This window comes from Alosa pseudoharengus, unplaced genomic scaffold, assembly GCF_046254945.1.
Source record: "Alosa pseudoharengus isolate Yale_2024_CS ecotype anadromous, Long Island Sound unplaced genomic scaffold, YU_APseudo_1.1 YU_APseudo_1.1_scf_1, whole genome shotgun sequence".
In the NCBI taxonomy this organism is placed as follows: Eukaryota; Metazoa; Chordata; class Actinopteri; order Clupeiformes; family Clupeidae; genus Alosa; species Alosa pseudoharengus.
In genome coordinates this window covers 59,146,905-59,167,677 of record NW_027468564.1, presented here as the reverse complement: position 1 = coordinate 59,167,677, position 20,773 = coordinate 59,146,905, and positions in this window count along the sequence as shown.

The following is a 20,773-nucleotide window of genomic DNA, read 5'->3' as shown; positions in this document are numbered from 1 at the left end:
AAATGAGCTTGGACCCAAGATGGTGGCATTTCTGAAACATGTCTATGGTTTCTTCTTTGCATAGTTTTTAAGCAGCATTTGTGGATGGACCATCAAACTGTATTGGTAGACAGTGGTCACTGGATGGTTTCCTGAGCCTATACAATGATTTTCTGTACAGAAGCAGGTCTGTTTTTAATGGAGTGCAATCTGAGGACCCAAAGATCACAGTCATCCAATACTGATTTTCAGCACCATCCCTTGTTTACAAAGATTTCCCTAGATTCTCTATTTTAATGGCATTGCGTACTATAATACATATTTCATCACAAATTCATGTTGAGGAACATTATTCTTACATGTTGTATTATTTGCCAACACTTTTGTTCACTTTTGAGATGCTCTTTTTCTATCCAATTATGGTGCCAGTTAACCTATTAGGTGTGAAAATGTCTTCCTTTTTTTCTTTAGCATTAAACAATTTTTCCAGCCTTTTGTTGCCCCATCCCAACTTTTTTGATGTATGTTACTGGAATCAAATTCAAAATGAGTATCATTTTGTCAGTTCAAACTTGCCAATTTCAACATTTGATTGGTCTATGTCCTTTTTGCAACTAAATATGGACTTATACAATTGGCAGATTATCACATTATCAAGTGTCCCAACTTGTATAAGGGCTCATTTGTAATAATTACCACCAGTGTTGTTGGTTAACATTTCCACATCCAATATTAATCTCCATTGACAGAATAATTTTAAGTGAAAACATGTTCCCAAAAAAAGTGAAACAATCAATTTTGGACTGTTCTTTTGGCAATACATTTGATAGGAAATCTGGTATTAAACATGTTCATTAAAGGGAGCCCATATAATGGTTATCAAAATAAACATGTTTTGTTACATTCTGTTCCTATTCATGATGTTAAAGATGCCCCCAAGTGTAGCACTGTAACTGCCTGGCTGCTCTAGGTATTGGCTGCAGCAACTCAAGGTAGCACATTTTTTTTCTTTTTTTTCTGTACTGACAGTCCTCAGTGACCTCAAAAACAGATCTGTGTGAAAAAAACAACGGAGTTCTCCTTTAAGTCCTTTAGTAATGTGCCTTGCCCTATTATAAGATCCCTTTTCTAAATGTATTGCACCCTATGCACTGTATGTAGCAAAAATTGACTTACATCTCACCATGTCAACTATTTTAAAGGTTCACAAACTTTATTGTTGAGAGTGATTTTCTTTAAGGCCTTGCGTGGCTATGTAAAACAGGCAAACGTGCAAAAACCAAAACAAAGGAAATTTATTTTAAATGGATATCCATCCAAGTAAGTTACCAGAGCCATGAAAGCCTTCTTCAATCAAAATCATATCTTCATGGAAAACCCCTTTGAACCTCTGTGAAAGCATGTCAAAAATACATGTAATTAATTTCAATATTTTATTCCTACCAAAAGAAGAGGCAACAATTACACTCACTTAATTAGATAGCCTTAATTTTTTTTTTAAAGTATATTTTTTGGGCTTTTTATGCCTTTTATGCATTCCTCTGCTTTTAAAACATCGGGGGCCGTAATATGCATGACAGGAAAACGAAAAGTCTAATTGAATGTTATTGTTGACCATCACCCATGATATTGCCAGGTAAACCATGTTACAATATGCACAGGTATTTATGAGATGTTTTATTGTTGCTAAAAGAGTGCAATAATGCAAGCTAGAATACTCAGAATAGAATACATTGCAATCTATATTCTAATGGGCACAAAAACTCTGCAGTCAGGTGTGTTAAACTGGAAATTAACATATTAGGAAAAGGTGACTGCTTGCTTTATTTTGTCAACATGTCAACTTTTAATCCTCTTATGGTTTCATTTTCACTGAAAAGGCAAGCTATGTAACCATTTCTATGCAAACAAATAATGAAACATACAAGAAGCTTTCATTACATTGTAAGAATAGAATACTGGCATTGCTCTGTTTTTTGTTGTTGTTTGTTTTTTACAGAAATTTTCAGGAACACTGCTAGGCTAAACACATTGTTTTATCAATTTCTACTGAATAACAGACTTAACAGAGTATGCTTATGACATGAATATGTTAAGTGTTTATGTTGAGATGGCTATGTTTATCATTGGTGCGACCCTTTGCTGAAAGGTAGTTTTGCCTGGAGAAAATATTTCAAGCGCCATATCCAAAGGCTTCTACTTTCAGATATTCATTACATTGAACTGATAATAAAAGAGCAAAACTGCCCAGCCTTTACAAAAACAGGCTAAGTACAGCAGGCTAAGTACAGCACCCTCCACATCTACTGGCACCCCTAAGTTGAGTAAAAAGAGGAATGAAAAATCATCTTTTGGTGCTTTATAGTTTCACAATGAAAACACAGAGGAATAATCCAACCTTCACGAGATGCAAATTTATTCTGAGAAAAAACAAAGCATCATAAATATTTTTGACAAAACACATGAGTAACAATTACTGGCCCTCTTTGACAATATTATAAATGAAATGTAACATAATCTTTCTTCAATTTAAATGCAACTTCTTCACTGCAAAAAATAAAATATGTCTGTTCTTAATCTTATATTAAGATCAAAAAATCTATTTGCTATTGTTTTTATTGTGAAAAGACTTACCCAGTGCTCTCTCAAAAGATAATTTTTACTTAATTTAATATGAGTTTGTCTGATTAAGACAAATCTGCTCAACGTACTGGCTGCCAAATTAGCTTTTTATCTTAAAATAGGTCAAACTCATATTAAATTAAATCAAATGTTTTTACGAGACAGCACTAAGCAAGTGTCTTTATACTGAAAACAATCAACTAGATTTTCAGCTTAATGTAAGATTAATAACACTTTATTAGATTTTATTAGATAAGCAGTTTTTGCATTGTTTCAGTTAATAAAAATGTGTATAAACTTTCAAGCATTCCATGACTTCCTGTTTCATTAAGGTAAAAAATAAAGTGACACAGAGGTCAGATGTCATTCTTTAACATGAGAAAGACAAGAGAATACACAATTCAAATTTGTTTGGGAAAATGTGTTGACCTCTAAGGGAATGGCTAAAACAAATATTTGCCTGAAAATGCTCTATTTACCATTGAAACAATAATTAATAGATTCCAATAAACAAGAAATGTGACAAATTTGCCTTGATAAGGACCCATGTTGCGAAAGAGTTGCGGACAAAAATACCACCTTAGGGTCACAGAGTCAACAAAAAAAACTTGAAGTGAGATTCATATTACCAGATTATTCAAAATACATGACAGGGGAAAAAAGGCCCCTCGCCATTTAATTACAAATGTAATAGTAGGGATGGAAAGAGGGGTCCACGCGCACCCCCCGGATTTTTTTATGCCACTTACATTTTTTTTAATCCTTAAAGTGTCTATTTTCAGAATTTGCCAGGTACCAAGCTGAAAAAATGGGTTAAAGGCTTCATTTTTAACCCTTTATTGCACCCGACCCAAACTCAAAAAATATTTTTAAAAAATGAGATAGAAAGTAGCATAACTTTTGAAGTAAACAAGATACAGAGACAAATAAACACATTTTCCCATACAATTCTGACCCAAGTCATTCAATGGAACAGTTATTTATTTCATTTGACAACATCTTGACTTGTTTTTTTTTAATATATGGCCAAAAAACAGGCAAAACAGGCTCATTTGGCAACTATTTTTTCATTTCAATATCAATCAGTTACAGCAACACTACTCATCTTCCTCATCATCATCACAGAAGAGATCCTCTAAGTCCATTTCTTTCATTTCCAGCTCTTCATCCTCATCATTATGCTCATACTCTCCACTTCTGACCAAAAAATGGCAAAAATGGCTCACTTGACCACATTTTATTATACTAGTTAGTCCATGAGCCAGAGGGGTTGGTCGTTACCGAAAAAGTGGCAAAGGCTACCATACCTTTTCTGAAAGCCTGGAATCTCAGCTTTTCAATGATGTATGATGGCCATCTGACAAGAGTAGCTGTTTTGAGTTATCACACATAATGTAAACTAAGGTTGAGAAAGTAATGCGTATAAATCAAGCAGTACACTGGCATAGCTGAAAATCTATATTGGACATATTGGAATATTTTATTTTGTTATGTTTGGTATCATTGTAAAGGGGAGACGACTCTGAGCTTTCATTTAAATCCTTTTGTGAACATTTTGGATAAGTACAGCCAACCATGGAGCTCTTCAAACTTTTAATCACACACATTTTCCTGCCATTTCCGCCTAAGTCATCTTTTGTCTTTTAATCCTGTGGCACCAGGGAGCATCAGAGAAACAAAATCCAAATACTCAAATACTGGCATGACCCTAAGGATTCAGAAAATGTATCATTTACCCATATTATCTGATTTGGAGGGGGTCATTTTCAGTCTTATATCAGACATTGCGAAAGTAATGCGTATAAATTAAGCAGAACACTGACATAGCTGAAAATCTAGAAACGGTATAACAAATAACAAATGAGACATGGATTCCTATGTTTTAAGGTGTGGTAAACCCAATTATGACATTGCCATTACTGTAAAAGGTCAAGGTAATGACCTTTAGGCATGGTCAATGACATTTTATGACATTTTCGCACAGATTGCATCATATTGCATATGGCGACGGAATAGCCTAGAACTTGGGTAGGCCTAGTGTTTAGTAGCCTATATAGCCAAAACTAATGTGAATCGCGGACTATCCTACAACCCAAGAAAGTAAAGGAGATTATTTGTACCTGCGTTAGCCAAATAAAGGACGGGACTGCACCCTTCACAAACCGTAAAAATTAAGTTTATTAGTTTTACAGTTGACTACAGTTGACAGTTCACTAGTCCACACAAACAATTCTGTTTTCCTTGCACTAGCCATTTTCATCATAGCCTATTCTGTCTTTGGTCAATTTCGGTAACAGAAACAGAGCCACCTATAGGCCTGGGATATGAAGTAACGTGTTGAGTCGTGTTGAGATGGATCCGTTTAGACGCAAATATTCTTGATACGGTTCCAGGGAAGACGGAGGGAAAAAAGATCGGTTTGGTATGTGTGGACTAGGCCACAGTCCCTCTTGCATGAGCAGGACAGAAACTCAAGTACTGCTTGTGGACCAATGGAGACATTGAATCAGTCTATGGAGAGCTGCAAGTCACCATCTTGGTCCACTCTAGACCAGTGTTTCCCAAACTTTTTTTCTGGGGACCCACTTTTTAAAAATGACAGACCATCGCGACCCATTTCATTTCAAATATACCCTGCAACCACCAATATTGTTTTAGGCCACAGGTTCTCCAACTTTTCTATGCCTTCCCCAACCATACATTGCTATAGGATCTAGATAGATAGATCCTGCTTTTAACACGGTTGTGTTGCATTTTGAGCACCATCAGCGTGAAAAGTTGGAAATGACTACTGAAAAGATACGTTTTAATGCGCATCCGAGAGTTTGTGGAAATTCTCGCATGTTGCGCAGTCGTCATTCGTCAGCATTTAAGCTGTTCCTGTATTTCTAAAAAAAATGTTGTAGGCTACGTTGCGTTGCAGACAAATGGGTCCATAACACTGTGGACGTCAATTCCGATGTAAACAGCAAATAACTCAAGTCGTTATATTGTATTGTTGTATTATATTATATTGTATAGTCGTTATATCAGAACAAGAGGCTTTTGCACATAGCCGGAAGAATGCGCCTTTACTTTGGAGTTAGCGAGAAAACGAGAGGAATAGTGTTTAAAATGTTCATTTAAATTGTAGCCTAATATAATGCACTGTTGTGCATTTCAAATCAGAAATAAGAATGTGAGGAGGTTGCTATTAACTTTAAAGATTGCATCTACAATCAAAACTATCTACATGCAAATTGAATGGCCTTATGTCCGGTCTGTCTGCTTTAGTTGACAACACGGTCACTAGATTTTAATCGGTAAAGTTGAGGAGCTGGTATCTGTTAATGTTCGTGCAAATAGGCGGATTCATGTTCCTTGTAGTTTGCAACTGCGAGGTACATGGCAGGCGCCCCACAAAACGGTTTCATTTTGAGAGGTAGATATCCATGCTCTGGCACCCCCTCTGCGATGCGTTCGTCCCCCAGTTTCATGTGCCAGTTTCATGAGCTTTTATGACAAAACCGTGATTGTGCTAGTTAACAAACTACATCCTAATAGAAAACTGTTCGCTTTCCTGATATCAAATGACAAATGGTATCAGTTAGGCCTATAACACAACATTAATTGTGCTGGCGACCCAAATAAAATCTCCTGCGACCCACCCGTGGGTCGCGACCCAGACTTTGGGAAACAATGCTCTAGACCAACCATGCTCAACTGGGTAAGGAACTTCAGGGTTGTTCTCAAGGCATCTTCTCCAGATAGCACCTTGATAGTTAGCTCTGAGACAGTGCTTCCTGAGAGAATCTGAGCATGGAGGTAACTGCCAGGATTCTATGCCTTTCTTTGCACAAAAAAGTGCATACCTCATTTCATTGATGAAGTGCATACCTCATTTCATGTGATTCTGGACTTGAAGCTGTACATTAACTCCTGTAAGGCTGCATACAACTCAGGTGTCATTGTCCAATCTTCCCCGAACCCTCTGAAAGGTCTCACAGAAGTTTTCATTCTTCTAAAGAAGTTTTAGGGCTGACACTTTACCACAACCTGCAAATGCACTTACAGTGTCGCAGCCTGTGTATGCGTGTAAACTAGGCAAAGCCTGACACAACTGTGAACCAAGACCATGAGCGAGTTGTGAGATGTTTAATGTAACTGCTGCGATTCTTTGTCCCTGTCTTCAGGAACAGGTCACATGTGAGTGCGTCACTGGTAGCCAGGCTTATCACCAAGACATCAGTGTCATCAGACACAAGGATGACAGATTTGTGATTAGTCCTTGAAGCACGGCACTCGTATGCTGGAGTAGCATACGGGTGTCAGCCTCTTCCTGAGTGGACGACAGGTCTGATACCTTGTGCACTCCCTGTTGGGTCAGCTTGTAACACTGATCTTTGGTTGTAGTGTACAGAACCTTTTCACCGAGTCTTGTTCTAGACTGTTCTTTGCTCCACTCTTTGAGCAAGAAGGTAGCAAGATTTGTTTTGTTGTTGTTGCTTTGTAGGAATTTCTTTCATTGCTGAACTCTGTGCCCTGCAGTGATCTGTCTGACCTCTGTGCCTGAGTCTGCACCCCTGGCCACTCTATCCATGTGTTTGATAGAAGCCTCATTATATTCATCAAAAACAATGTCAACACGGGTGCTGTGACTTGCTTCAGCTAGCACAGTGGACAAGGCGTAGTCTGCAATATCAGCAAATGTCATGCCATCACCGTTCAGCTTCTGAACAAGTGCCATGCCATCTATTACTCAGGTGGAATTGAATGGCAATGATTCAGCAACACATGGGAACTTGAGCAGTTGCTTGGCAAGTGAGGATTTGCTAGTCTTCCTCACATTGCCATCTTGTGAAGCAAGAGCCCACAGAAGTGGTCCAAGGGGATGAGATAACACCTCCTTCAGGTTGAGCTGTCTACTCTGTGCAATCAGTGCCATCTGGGCAAATATTCGATTATCAGCTTTGAGGATAACGTCTTTATTCCCAGTTTTGCATGTCTTTGCCTTTCCCTGCATTGAGGAGAACTTTTTCAGTTTCATCTTGGAGAGTGGTGCATGGAACTGCTTTGCAGGAGGATTACTCTCAACACGCTCAGCAGAGAAGGTTCTGTAGGCATTCTTGCCAATGGTGTGTGCATTCAGAAGGTCTTCAGCAACATCTGCTGATGCTGTACTTCCAGTAGACAGAGAAACAAGGGACTCACCACCTGCAAATGGATTTATTCAACTAGAATCCAACAGATCCACAGTGCTTGTAATGTAATGTGTAATGTTTGTCTTTGCCAATTCTGCTTTGTCCAAGGTCCTTGTGAGAACAGTCACTTTGTTGGAGTCCCAGGGAGCTTTTCAATATAGACAGGTAAATGCTTTTGTACTCAGCAGTAAGGTAATATCTTGAGACAGCTGCTGGGTTCAAGCTGAACCCTTTTGTGCCTCCAGCTGTCTGAGTGTCCCGATTGACAGTTTCCTCTAGGGTCTGGTCAATTGGAACCCTGCCAAATGTGTTTCTTGCACTCAGCTGGGCCGAAAAGCCACCTTTACAGAAAAACATGTACAGATCTGGTTTATCACGTTCAATATGGCTCATCTCTGAGTAGTAAGCAGTGAGTGACCTTGCATAATTCAGATTAAGTATAAGTATAAGTACATATACTCTTTTGATCCTGTGAAGGAAATTTGGTCTCTGCATTTATCCCAATCTGTGAATTAGTGAAACACACTCAGCACACAGTGAACACACAGTGATGTGAAGCACACACTAATCCCGGCGCAGTGGCACTCGGGGAGCAGTGAGGGGTTTGGTGCCTTGCTCAAAGGCACTTCAGCCGTGCCTACTGGTCGGGGATCGAACCGGCAACCCTCCGGTTACGAGTCTGAAGCGCTAACCAGTAGGCCATGGCTTATCATAGGCAAAGGTCCAGGGGATGATTGATCGAATGCTAGCCATGTGCAATGCCCAGTTTCCTTCACGTGATGCCCTCACAAGGTTTAGTACAACCTCCACCATGTCAATATATGACATCCAGAAGCTGGCCAGTGGACCTTGTTGAGACCTGAGATGCTGCAGGAATTCACAGAAGTACTGATGCAGGCGCGCCTGCAGGTGTACGTCCGTACGCACTGTGCGTACCATCAAGCTACTCAACGAGAGAAAATGTCCCTTGTGTGTACTGTATGTGTGTGTAATGTGTATTCACACCAAATTGGCCCACCATACCTTCCCAACTATGCTCAGTATCCCATTAGCTGCATGCCATCGGGCTATTTACAATTTTCTATTATGTGACTTAGTGAACACATTATGAAAATTAACGCGCACACATTTTGTTTGAGCAGGAGACAGAATATGCACGCAGGCACGCAACTAGGCTACTTGTTTTCTTTTACTCGGCTATCTATATGGTTATCAGCACACAATGTTGAGCTAATTCACTAACTCAATACTTATCATGGATATCACAAGTTTAAACAACGAAAACAGAAAGTATGGAGGCAGCAAAGCTAGAGGGATTATTCCAGATGGGCAAGAACAAGGTAGGCAATTGGTGTGCTTGTCAGAACGTTAGACTGCATTACAGCTGTTTAAAGCCAGACGTCACGGTACGCTAGAACAAAACCAGGTAACTTTCGCCTGTATAGGGCTGTATCAAATAGGTCATTTGTTGTATTATTGCACGTGTATGTTGTTATGCTATGTAGGCTACTTTTACAATGCACGGGGCTAAAACCTGGAAACGGACAAATATTGTCCACGCGTGATTTTTTTTTTGGGGGGGGGGGTGATGGGTGTGCGTACCATAGCATTAATTCCTGCAGGCACCCCTGTACTGATGGACCTTTCTGAAGACTGTACAGTCAAGTGATTATTCTACAGTGGTTGATGATATACCCTCAGAAAAGACACTCAAGTCTAGAGGCAGGATATCTAGGAGATCGTGGGCATCAGGATGGTTCTCTGTGAGCCACTGGGGAAACTAATTCCAGACTAGCCTCAGGAGGGCTTCATACATGATTCTGTACTTATGGCCATCCAAAACACCACTGACAGATCCCTCAGCCACAGCTCCAGATTCAATACATATGTCCCTTAGGCCGGAAGTGCCAAGACAATGCAAAACCTGTGCGTTTAACCCAAAAAGCGTCTCCGTGTGGACGAGGCCTGTGTCACTCCATCATGTCAGTGTGTTGCCAACAACTTGACCTGCACTAACCTATTCCATGCAAGACGGTGCAAAAACCAGAAGGATGACTTTGCTGATGAGAAACAATGAGGATTCCGACGAAGAGTTTGATTAGTGTCTAGTGTCTGGCCTTGAATGATGCAATCTGTGCGAAAATGTCATAAAATGATAGATAGATACTTTATTGATCCCCAAGGGGAAACTCAGGGGGTCTCAGTAGCATACAGACATCACACACAACATGCACTTACAGCAGAAATGGTAAATATAAGTATAAGTATAAACATATAACCAAACTCCACTGTACAATAGAGACAGTAGGAGATAAGAAAAACTAACAAAACTAAATACTAAATATACTATATAAATTAAATATATATAAAAAAAAAAAATGTCATTGACCATGCCTAAAGGTCATTACCTTGACCTTTTCAGTAATGGCAATGTCATAATTGGGTTTACCACACCTTAAAACATAGGAATCCATGTCTCATTTGTTATTTGTTATACCGTTTCTAGATTTTCAGCTATGTCAGTGTTCCTACGCATTATTTTCTCAAACGCCATGTCTGATATAAGACTGAAAATCACCCCCTCCAAATCAGATAATATGGGTAAATGATACATTTTCTGAATCCTTAGGGTCATGCCAGTATTTCAGTGTTTGGATTTTGTTTCTCTGATGCTCCCTGGTGCCACAGGATTAAAAGACAAAAGATGACTTAGGCGGAAATGGCAGGAAAATGTGTTTGATTAAAAGTTTGAAGAGCTCCATGGTTGGCTGTACTTATCCAAAATGTTCACAAAAGGATTTAAATGAAAGCTCAGAGTCTCCCCTTTACAATGATACCAAACATAACAAAATAAAATATTCCAATATGTCCAATATAGATTTTCAGCTATGTCAGTGTACTGCTTGGTTTATACTCATTACTTTCTCAACCTTAGTTTACATTATGTGTGATAACTCAAAACAGCTACTCTTGTCAGATGGCCATCATACATCATTGAAAAGCTGAGATTCCAGGCTTTCAGAAAAGGTATGGTAGCCTTTGCCACTTTTTCGGTAACGACCAACCCCTCTGGCTCACGGACTAACTAGTATAATAAAATGTGGTCAAGTGAGCCGTTTTTGCCATTTTTTGGTCAGAAGTGGAGAGTATGAGCATAATGATGAGGATGAAGAGCTGGAAATGAAAGAAATGGACTTAGAGGATCTCTTCTGTGATGATAATGAGGAAGATGAGTAGTGTTGCTGTAACTGATTGATATTGAAATGAAAAAATAGTTGCCAAATGAGCCTGTTTTGCCTGTTTTTTGGCCATATATAAAAAAAAAACAAGTCAAGATGTTGTCAAATGAAATAAATAACTGTTCCATTAAATTCCTTGGGTCAGAATTGTATGGGAAAATGTGTTTATTTGTCTCTGTATCTTGTTTACTTCAAAAGTTATGGCACTTTCTATCTCATTTTTTTTTATTTTTCGAGTTTGGGTCGGGTGCAATAAAGGGTTAAAAATGAAGCCTTTAACCCATTTTTTCAGCTTGGTACCTGGCAGATTCTGAAAATAGACACTTTAAGGATTAAAAAAATGTAAGTGGCATAAAAAAATCCGGGGGGTGCGAGTGGACACCTCTTTCCATTCCTACTATAAATGGTTGGAGTTCCAGAATACTATTGTGACTTGGAATCACCTGCAATGGTGTTCTGTAGTGAGATTAAATTCAAATGGTACTTTTTGGCAACAAACACTCATGGTGGGCTAGGCATATATAGAAGGCTGACTATACAGAAAAGAACCCCATGGCTACTGATAAGTATGATATAGGGGGTCATAAGAGAAGACCTGTTGTATTGGCAAAGGGAGGCTTTAACATCCATTAAATACAAGGGTGCCAATAATTGTGGCACATGTGTTTTTGTTAAAAATATTTATTTTGTTTATGATGCATCATCTTCATTTTGAGTTTCAGATTAATTGCCAACAGGTGATTGGACCCACCTAGTGAATAGAATGGACTATCCACTAGGTGGTTTTTGCTTTTCACCTCTCATTCAGAGACTTTATAATGAGACACAGCGCTCAAAGAATCCTCCATAGAAATGTATGGGGTTAGTAATGCCAATATGGCAGTTATCTACATATCCCGGCCTTTCCTGTAATGTAACCAACCGCATTGTTGGAAACGGCATGATTGACGTCATCTATAAAATAGCTGCCCAAAATAACTGCCCTAGGGCTATATCATACAGTCGGCGCAACCTGCCGCCAAGCACGATGCAAAGCTTGTTCTTATCTTATCCTAATTCAGAGAATAATTTTTCGCAATGCACACCAGTTCAATTAAACATTGCGTCCATGTGCGTGTCGATTAAAAACATAGGTGTGGTCAGGCACATAATCCAAAAATCGTTATCTTACACCCACTGACCAAGAAAAATCTGGTCTATAGCAAAAAGCACATAATAAAGCACAACAGTAGAGATGCCCTGTCACAAGATGTAAGCAACCCTTAGCCGACAAAACGAGTCCCAGGCAGGCAATGACTCATTTTCAGGATGAATGTCCTTAAGATTTTTATTCAGTCATTGAAACATTACTGGGACAAGTTGTGCTTTTTTCAGGCTATTTTTTTCAATTGTAACCTGAGTGTACTGTAGAACTGTTTTGTCATTGTCACGTGAATTTAGTTTCAGTTCAGTTTGCCCATAAGTTAAAATAATAATTGAGTGTAGATGCATGTAGGATATACTCTGCTAGTCACACACTAGCAAGTATTAGTGGAATTGTGCAAGCAGATTCCTTCAGACGCGCTGACTGTCAAAATACCGACCTCTTGATGTTGCGCTGCTTGCTTACTCTCATTGTCACTCTCATTGGTTTAAACTAAGGATGTTACGCCTAAAACACACCCATGATGACTGATTAAGAAACATAAGAACAACCCTTTTGAACAATGCGCTTGGCCTCTGATCACAAAATCATGCTGTTAAATGAGCAAATGTGGACCGGACATGCCTTAAATGTCTTTAAACATTATGGGCCCTATCGTGTGCCCGGCGCGAGGTAGCGCAAAGCACGTCGCAAGGCTTATTCTTATCTTATACTCAATAAAGTCAGGAAATCGCAATGCGCTGCACTTTTATTAAACCTTGCGCCCAGGGGTGTGGCAATTAACGACATAAGGTGTGGTCTGGCACATGATCCAAAAATCGCTATCTTACACCCTCTAAAAATCATTACACCACTGACCAAGAAAAAACTGGTGGCGAAAGTGGTTAGAGCCGAAGCTGTACTGTACCGTACTTTTGTCCTGTCCTCTGTCTTGCGGATGTAGCATAGTGTCTCGCGGCACCGTCTTGCGGAAGTTGCGTACTGTCTTGCGGAAGTTGGGTAGTGGTATCAAAGATTCTAGACAGATCACGAACAAAGCTATTTTTGTCTTTATTTGTTTAGTTGGAAAATACAATTTCAATGTCGGGATGTTAGGAAGACATGTGGCTTGTAGAAAATGGATTCATAACTTACAACACTGAATGTAGGGCGACGTCTGGCCAATATTATTCTGCTGTAAAACATGTTTTTGTTTATCCAGCATTGTCTTGCTTAAGTTACGTTGTGCCTTGCAGAACTGTCTTGTGTAAAGGTGTGCTAGGTGTGTAGCGCTGTCATGATGGTTGTCTCGTGGAAAGTTAGGTAAAACGCCAAATAAAAAAACACAAGTATCCGTTGTCGACCTCAGTTGCTTTGGAAATGTTTTGTTATGCCACCTAGGTCTATAGGCTACCTTCCACCTCTTTCTGTTCTATTTGTTATTAACTTGTAGCCTAGGCTACTTGAAACCAAGAAATATATAAATCACTTATTACTTACAACAAATAGCATACGTATATTAAACACTTAATGTATATTGTTGATATTCCACACGCAGCATTAGTTCAAGTTCAAGTAGTTTATCGTCACGTAGGCTACGTATAAAGGGAAATATAATTAATGAAACTCCTTGTGCCAGCAACATTTTTAAGAATAAATAATAATTGTTTAGATAATTATTATAGGCAAATGTGTAAATATTGAGGCATCTTACCAAGTCTGTTAAGTCATAGGCTTGCTTAACCAAATGTTGTAGCCATCCATGGGTAGATGATCACAAAAACAGACAACTGGACAGTTTTGGAGAACACATTTTAATTCTAAACATAAGAACAAAAAAGCTTTGTAAATCTAAATACGGAAAACCTTGCATGGTTCTAGCTCATGTTCTCTCTCAGAACAAAATACACCATAAACTTAACTTAATACCAAAAAAACAAATTTCCCTAGTACACACATATAGTAAATAATAATGAAATGAAGATAATACATTGAAATCCAATAAGACATAAAGAAATAAATAAAAAAACTAATACATTAAAAAAGAATGTATAAATACAGAACAAAACAGCAATGTTACTCCAATGCCGGATGCATGGACATGAACCTCTCAGCCAGAAACCTGCAGAAACCCTCGTGGTTCGTGACAATGTTAATGGAAACCTTCAAATGCAAACAGATTTCAAATTGGAAATAGCATGAGAATGTAGTGACAATATGCATGTTTGGTATGGTTTGGTTTATTTATTCTGGAGAAACCACACTGATCATAATATGGCATGGCTTTTATATTCACATTTCCTTGCATCATTACGTCGAGCACAAGGTCAACATCTATGATATCTTCATCACAGATTATGGCAGTCTGTATCATTTTTGCCAGTTTCCTGGACTAATTGGGGCCACAAAAGAGAAATAAATCTTATAAAACTTTTTGCATTACTAATTGTATGTTTACTTAAAATAGTTGTTATTCATATCAATCAGTTTTCTATGCAATCTAATGCTTTTCGGATGTCATCTTCAAATTCCTTATTTGACAGTTACTGTTTATAAGTTTGGAGATGTACTGTTTTGCAGCGACATGCAATGCCGACTCCACAACTGTTGCACTTTCCAGCCAGTTGGTGTAATAGATTGCCCACTATGAATCAGTGACAATAACTGAAAGACAAACAATCCAAATAGATGACTGATTTAGAAATTTAAACTAGGTAGCATTTTAACCTTTTAAGTTATTTAACACCATCATTACCACACTTATGGTGAGTTTCATCACAGTTGAATAATTTTGTATACACCTGAAACTGGTGTGTGCACAACTTCTATCAATGTAAATACAAAAAAAAAGTAAAAATAAAAATCAGGTTGTCACATTAATACCATCCAATCAGTTGAGCCAATTAGAAGCCAATTATTATGACATTATCAATCATTTGTTATTTAAAAGGTGCAAAATTGGAAATGTCCTTGTCTGAGGTATCTTGTCAAGTTACCATAGCACTGAAATATTTCACAGGTCAGAGAACATAGACAAATTTAAAGTCTAGAAAAAAAACTGTAAAACAGAAAAAAGAAAGGAAAATAGCAAACTCAAGTGTTGCAATATAAACTTGTGAATTCAAGTCCTTGTGCTGTCCTTGTGAGAGCAAAGGAGTGTGTGTAGCCTTAGCTAGTCGTGTCTTCTCAGTTGATGCCTTTGAGCACAACTTCTCAAACAGTGTTGCATTCAGACTATTTTTTATATTTTATAGTTGTTATGGGGCCTGTTAATCATTCCAGCTTGACCATGCAAGGGTGCCACAAAAAGACAGAGACAGACATTTCGTGCTTTACAGTATAGATAGTTAGATAGATGTCATCACAGTGTTTCACAGAAAGTATTTTAAAGTATTTTGAAAATACAAAAATACACAACACTGAAGTATTTTGATACAAATTACGAAGGCATTTTCATCATCTCAATAAAATACAAATTACAAAATAGTATTTTGTATTTGAAATACATATTTTAAATACATGTATTAGAAATACTGCCCATCCCTGCCCATGCCCAGCCATGGCCCAATCAGTGGAAACTGACATAAAGATTTGCTCTGCCCCAAGTGTGGCCCATACGCCGTAAAATGACTTATTGTTTTGTTATGCAAGGAAAACAAACTCACCAAGACCAAGGAGATGGTTGTTGTGGACTTCCATAAACAAGCACTTATGTTATGTTATATTGTATTTATTTATTATTCACTATAGTACTTGGTCTGCACCGAGACCTGAGTTGATATTTTGTTCTCTTCATACTCCCATGTTGTGTGAATGACAAATAAAGCGTCTATCTATCTATCTATCTATCTATCTATCTATCTATCTATCTGTCGGCCCAGGTGTGGGTGTTATTGTTTATCAAAGTGTTGGCTGAGGGTTGCCTGGGTCCCCGAGCATGCACTGGCCCACACACTAACTGATCTGACTGAGTGTTGGCTGAATGTCAGCTGTGCTTGAACATTACTTGATAACAAAACACAAATCCAGAGCTACTACTTTACAGTTTTTCTCAGTCGCTTTGGTGCTTTTTGCAGATCAGAATGAAAATTCTCATAACTATTAGTTCAACCTCCACAACATTTAGTCATTTGTGCACATCATAGTAGCAAATTCTCCTTCCTCTGAACAAATTGCAAATGCTTTTGGACATGTATCAGTTGCTTTCATACAATTCTCTGCTGTTTTTTAACATTATCATTTGCTTATGTCATGTCAGTCAAAATGAACTATACTTATGGATACTGAATAGTCGTTCCCTATAAAACTAATAGTCTTCATTTCATTGCTTGAGTCATTATATACAAAATTGTTGAACTAGTTATCAAATTCTGTCACAATGCTGTAGAATTGCAAAGAGCATACAATAAAAATGTACGTATTCAGTGTCTTGTACTCACTTACTCCCCTAACTACAGCAATGTGTAACTTTACTGTAGTTTTCAAATGGCTGTACAAGTAGTGTATAGTGCTGTCTTGAGCATGTTCAGGTAGTGTCAGAGTTCTGCCCTTTTTTTTGCATTGGAAAAAACTGAGAGAACTGTCATAATGAAAACATGACAAAGCCATTTGACTATCTTGTTCATAAACGATGGTGTCAAGACTTCTCATTTTGATGACACTGACAGTTTCATTGACATGAATACGTGGAATTGAGGAATGGACTATCCATTTTGAGCAAGTGACGTGCTTTTGCAGGTCATCCACTAGGTTTTGCAGTTTGCACTAATTGTTTTGAGAAATGCACTAACTGCTGTGCAAATGTTAATAGTGATGTGAAAATAGCACCAAAGCGACTGAGAAAAACTGTAAAGCACAAGTCATCTTTATTAAAAATTCTAACAAACAACTTTGAAAATTCAAAAATCATAAAGCAAAGAAGGATTTTTACATGTACAATTTACATCTTTTATCTAAAACAAAACAAATAAAAATGTCTAATGTCTGGGTGTTACAGGACAGTCATAGGTGTCACGGGACAGTGTCTAGGTGTCACAGGACAGTCATAGGTGTCACGGGACAGTGTCTAGGTGTCACAGGACAGTCATAGGTGTCACGGGACAGTGTCTGGGTGTCACAGGACAGTCATAGGTGTCACGGGACAGTGTCTAGGTGTCACAGGACAGTGTCTGGGTGTTACAGGACAGTCATGGGTGTTACAGGACAGTGGCTAACTGTCACGGGACAGTGTCTGGGTGTTACAGGACAGTGGCTAACTGTCCCGGGACAGTGTCTGGGTGTTACAGGACAGTCATGGGTGTCACAGGACAGTGTCTGGGTGTCTCGGGACAGTATCTGGGTGTCACGGGACAGTGTCTGGGTGTTACAGGACAGTCATGGGTGTCACAGGACAGTGGCTAACTGTCCCGGGACAGTGTCTAACTGTCTCGGGACACTACTCAGGACAGTACTAACAGGACAGGACATTTTTTGCTGTTACTGCTACTGGAGCGAAAGGCACATAAAGCACAGCTGAAGACACACTGTCACGAGATGTAAGCAGTAACTCCTCTGCAGGATAAATATCTTTAGGATTTTTATTCAGTCATTCGAATATTATTGGGGTAAGTGTTGCTTTTTCAGGCTACATTTTCGATGGTAACCCGTTGTCAGTCAATAATAGGGTTGGGCATCGAAACACGGTTCTAATATGGCACCGGTGCCGACACAAACGGTAGTAGGCTAACGGTAACGATCCACTTGCACGACACTTCATTTTGTCGTGTCGCATTCCACTCTAGTCCTATGGGTGACGTCAAGCAACTTTAACGTGCCCGCAAAGCATTCCGGGAAAGCAGCGCTGCATTTGAAAATATGTTGCGCGTCAAAAAGCTGGGCGAAGCCCATCTTTATGCAAATGAATCCGTTGAACACGAGGCGACTCTCCAATGAAAGGACGAGGTTGTAGGTCCTTTGTTCTACCACAACGGTGCCTGTGAAACTTTGGTTCCGCTTACAAGACAAATAATGTTTTAAGGATCTCTTCCACGACCACCTAGTAGTCCATAAAACAAACGAAACTAGGATTTGGATGAATATATTGACTGTTGGTGTTTCTGGTGAGGATTTGAGATTGCATTGAGTAGTTTAAATAAAACAAGATTTCCAAATGGCTTGCATAGTTTGTTTAGGCTATTAATGTGTTGTATACTGTTAAGTACATGCCTAAAATTGTGGTCCATTTGTGGAAAAACACTTAAGATACGTTAAAACGAACTGAGTATGAGCTGGTAACTGACATTTTAAACAAAACGCCCACATACGACTGAACGTGGGGAGGCAGCGTGACATCTATGTGAAACGACAAAATGAAGTGTCGTGCAAGTGGATCGGTACTGTAACGCCCCTGATCCACTAGCACGCGATGCGAACACCGCGACGCAGTGTCCCTATTCATTTCTATGAGAAGCGAATTCCGCACCCGCATAGGATTCTGGGTATGCGGTGCGACGAGTGCTGTGGCTGCGCCGCGTCAAAAAGTTCAGCAATCCCCAACTTTATGCAAATGAATCCGTTCATCGCGAGGCGAGTATCCAATAGTAGAGCAAAATGCAGGGGAGGTCCATCATCACGTAGACTAAACAAAACCTAATTTTCCGGTAGTGTGGTTACTGCCAACGTACAGAAACATGTCAGATGAGAAAAAATAATCATAGCAGTGTCTACATTTCCGTGTTAGTATGTTTGGCTAGAATCCTACAGAGACAACTTCATGATTGAAATGACCACCCAACTTGCAAACTAATTTAAAGATGTGACTTTCCCTCGGTAATTTCAAAATAGTGGAGGGAAACATTTTGTTTGGTTGTTTACTAGGCTACCTGCTCTTGGCCTGCCGTTTCCACACATCTACAAAAGGGAACGCCCATCAAAGCGTCTTCATGGAGGGTAGCGTTGCGATTTGGGGAATTCGCATCGCGTGCTAGTGGATCAGGGGCGTAACGGCTCCCACACACAGCTGCGTTCCGTCAACGCATGCCAGTGGGTGTTCCCGACGGTAGCTATGCAAATGACTTGAAGTAAAATCGTAATGTGATTGGTTGGTGCTGTCCGTAGATTGGCTTGATTGGCCGGTGCCGTCTGTCGGTGCAGCAACAGCTGAACTCCTCAACGCGAGCGGCGGGAGAAACGCGACACGACGGACCCACAATTCAGTTCGGCAACGGATCACGTGAGCCCATTTAAAGTGAATGGGATGCGTCTCCAGCAACGCGATGCACGCAGCTGTGTGTGGGAGCCGTAAAGGTTTTACTTCAAGTCATTTGCATAGCTACCGTCGGGAACACCCACTGGCATGCATTGACGGAACGCAACTGTGTGTAGGAGCCATAACTGACATTTATTTGAAATGTTATCAGCAAAGTTGTAAACTGTGAAAACTTCACGGTGTGTTAAACAACATAATGGCATGATATTAATCTTTTATGTGCATGAGGCCCATAGCCTATAGCATCACAATGAATATGAAGATCATGTTAAAAGTTAGCTGGCAAAAACATAAATATGTAGGTTACATACCTGATGTCACTGAGCTGTCAAAGAGGCTACGAAACCATCTCCGTACGTTATTGCTAATTAAACTCAGCTGACTGGTGTTAGCGCATAGCCATAGTTGCTGTTAAAATGCCTACTAGGGTAGCGCTGGGAATCTAAACACTTCAACACCGACATGTAGCCTAACATGTTCAAAACTACTGCGTGTTATGGGTTAAGACATGACATTTCTTGAAGCATTTGGGAACACACTGAATTAACTGGAAAGTAGAGTCCCTGTTAGATTAGCTTGCTTGCAAATGCCATTGTCCATGACCTGGCAGTTTTATGGCAAGCGGTTTTAACATAGGCCTACCTTATGGCAAACCGCCTACACTGGGTAAACTTGAAAGCAGAGCTTATCATTGTGTGTGCATGCATGGCAAGCTGTTTTAACATTTAAATGTATTATTCATAGGAGCAATGAGATATTGATAGTAAATTGAATATAACAGTTCAATTTCATGTTCAAATTTGTCTTATCAATAAAAAAAAAACATTTCATGCTTTAGACCATTTTAATTTAAAACATTTTAAAAACAAAGTACCGGTTCAGGCACCGTTTCGGCACCGGCACCGTTTTAAAAGTATCGATTTAGCACCGGTATCGGATAAAACCCAAACGATACCCAACCCTAGTCAATAATGAAAGTAATTAACTGTGTAGAACTGTTTTGTCATTGACTATGAGACCACAGTGAAGAAAGCTTCACTTTGCAGATGCATGTAGGCTATACTCCGCTACTCACAAACAGGTTTTAGTAAAGCAAGGTTTAGTGGAATCCCTGTTCCATACAGTCAAGTCAAGTCAAGTCAAGTCAGATTTATTTGTATAGCGCATTTAACATGCACAGAGTGCAACCCAAAGCGCTCCACATATAAGACATTGTCATTGACACAGACTAACAAAGACAATAGATGCCGGACGGAGCGGCGTAGTCGCCAGCGTACCCGTGACACCAAGACATACAAGACATACAACAAACAAATTAATAAATAAAATGAAATAAAAATAAAATTAGTCCAATTTCCAACCGGCTGAAAATGTCCATAGGCAA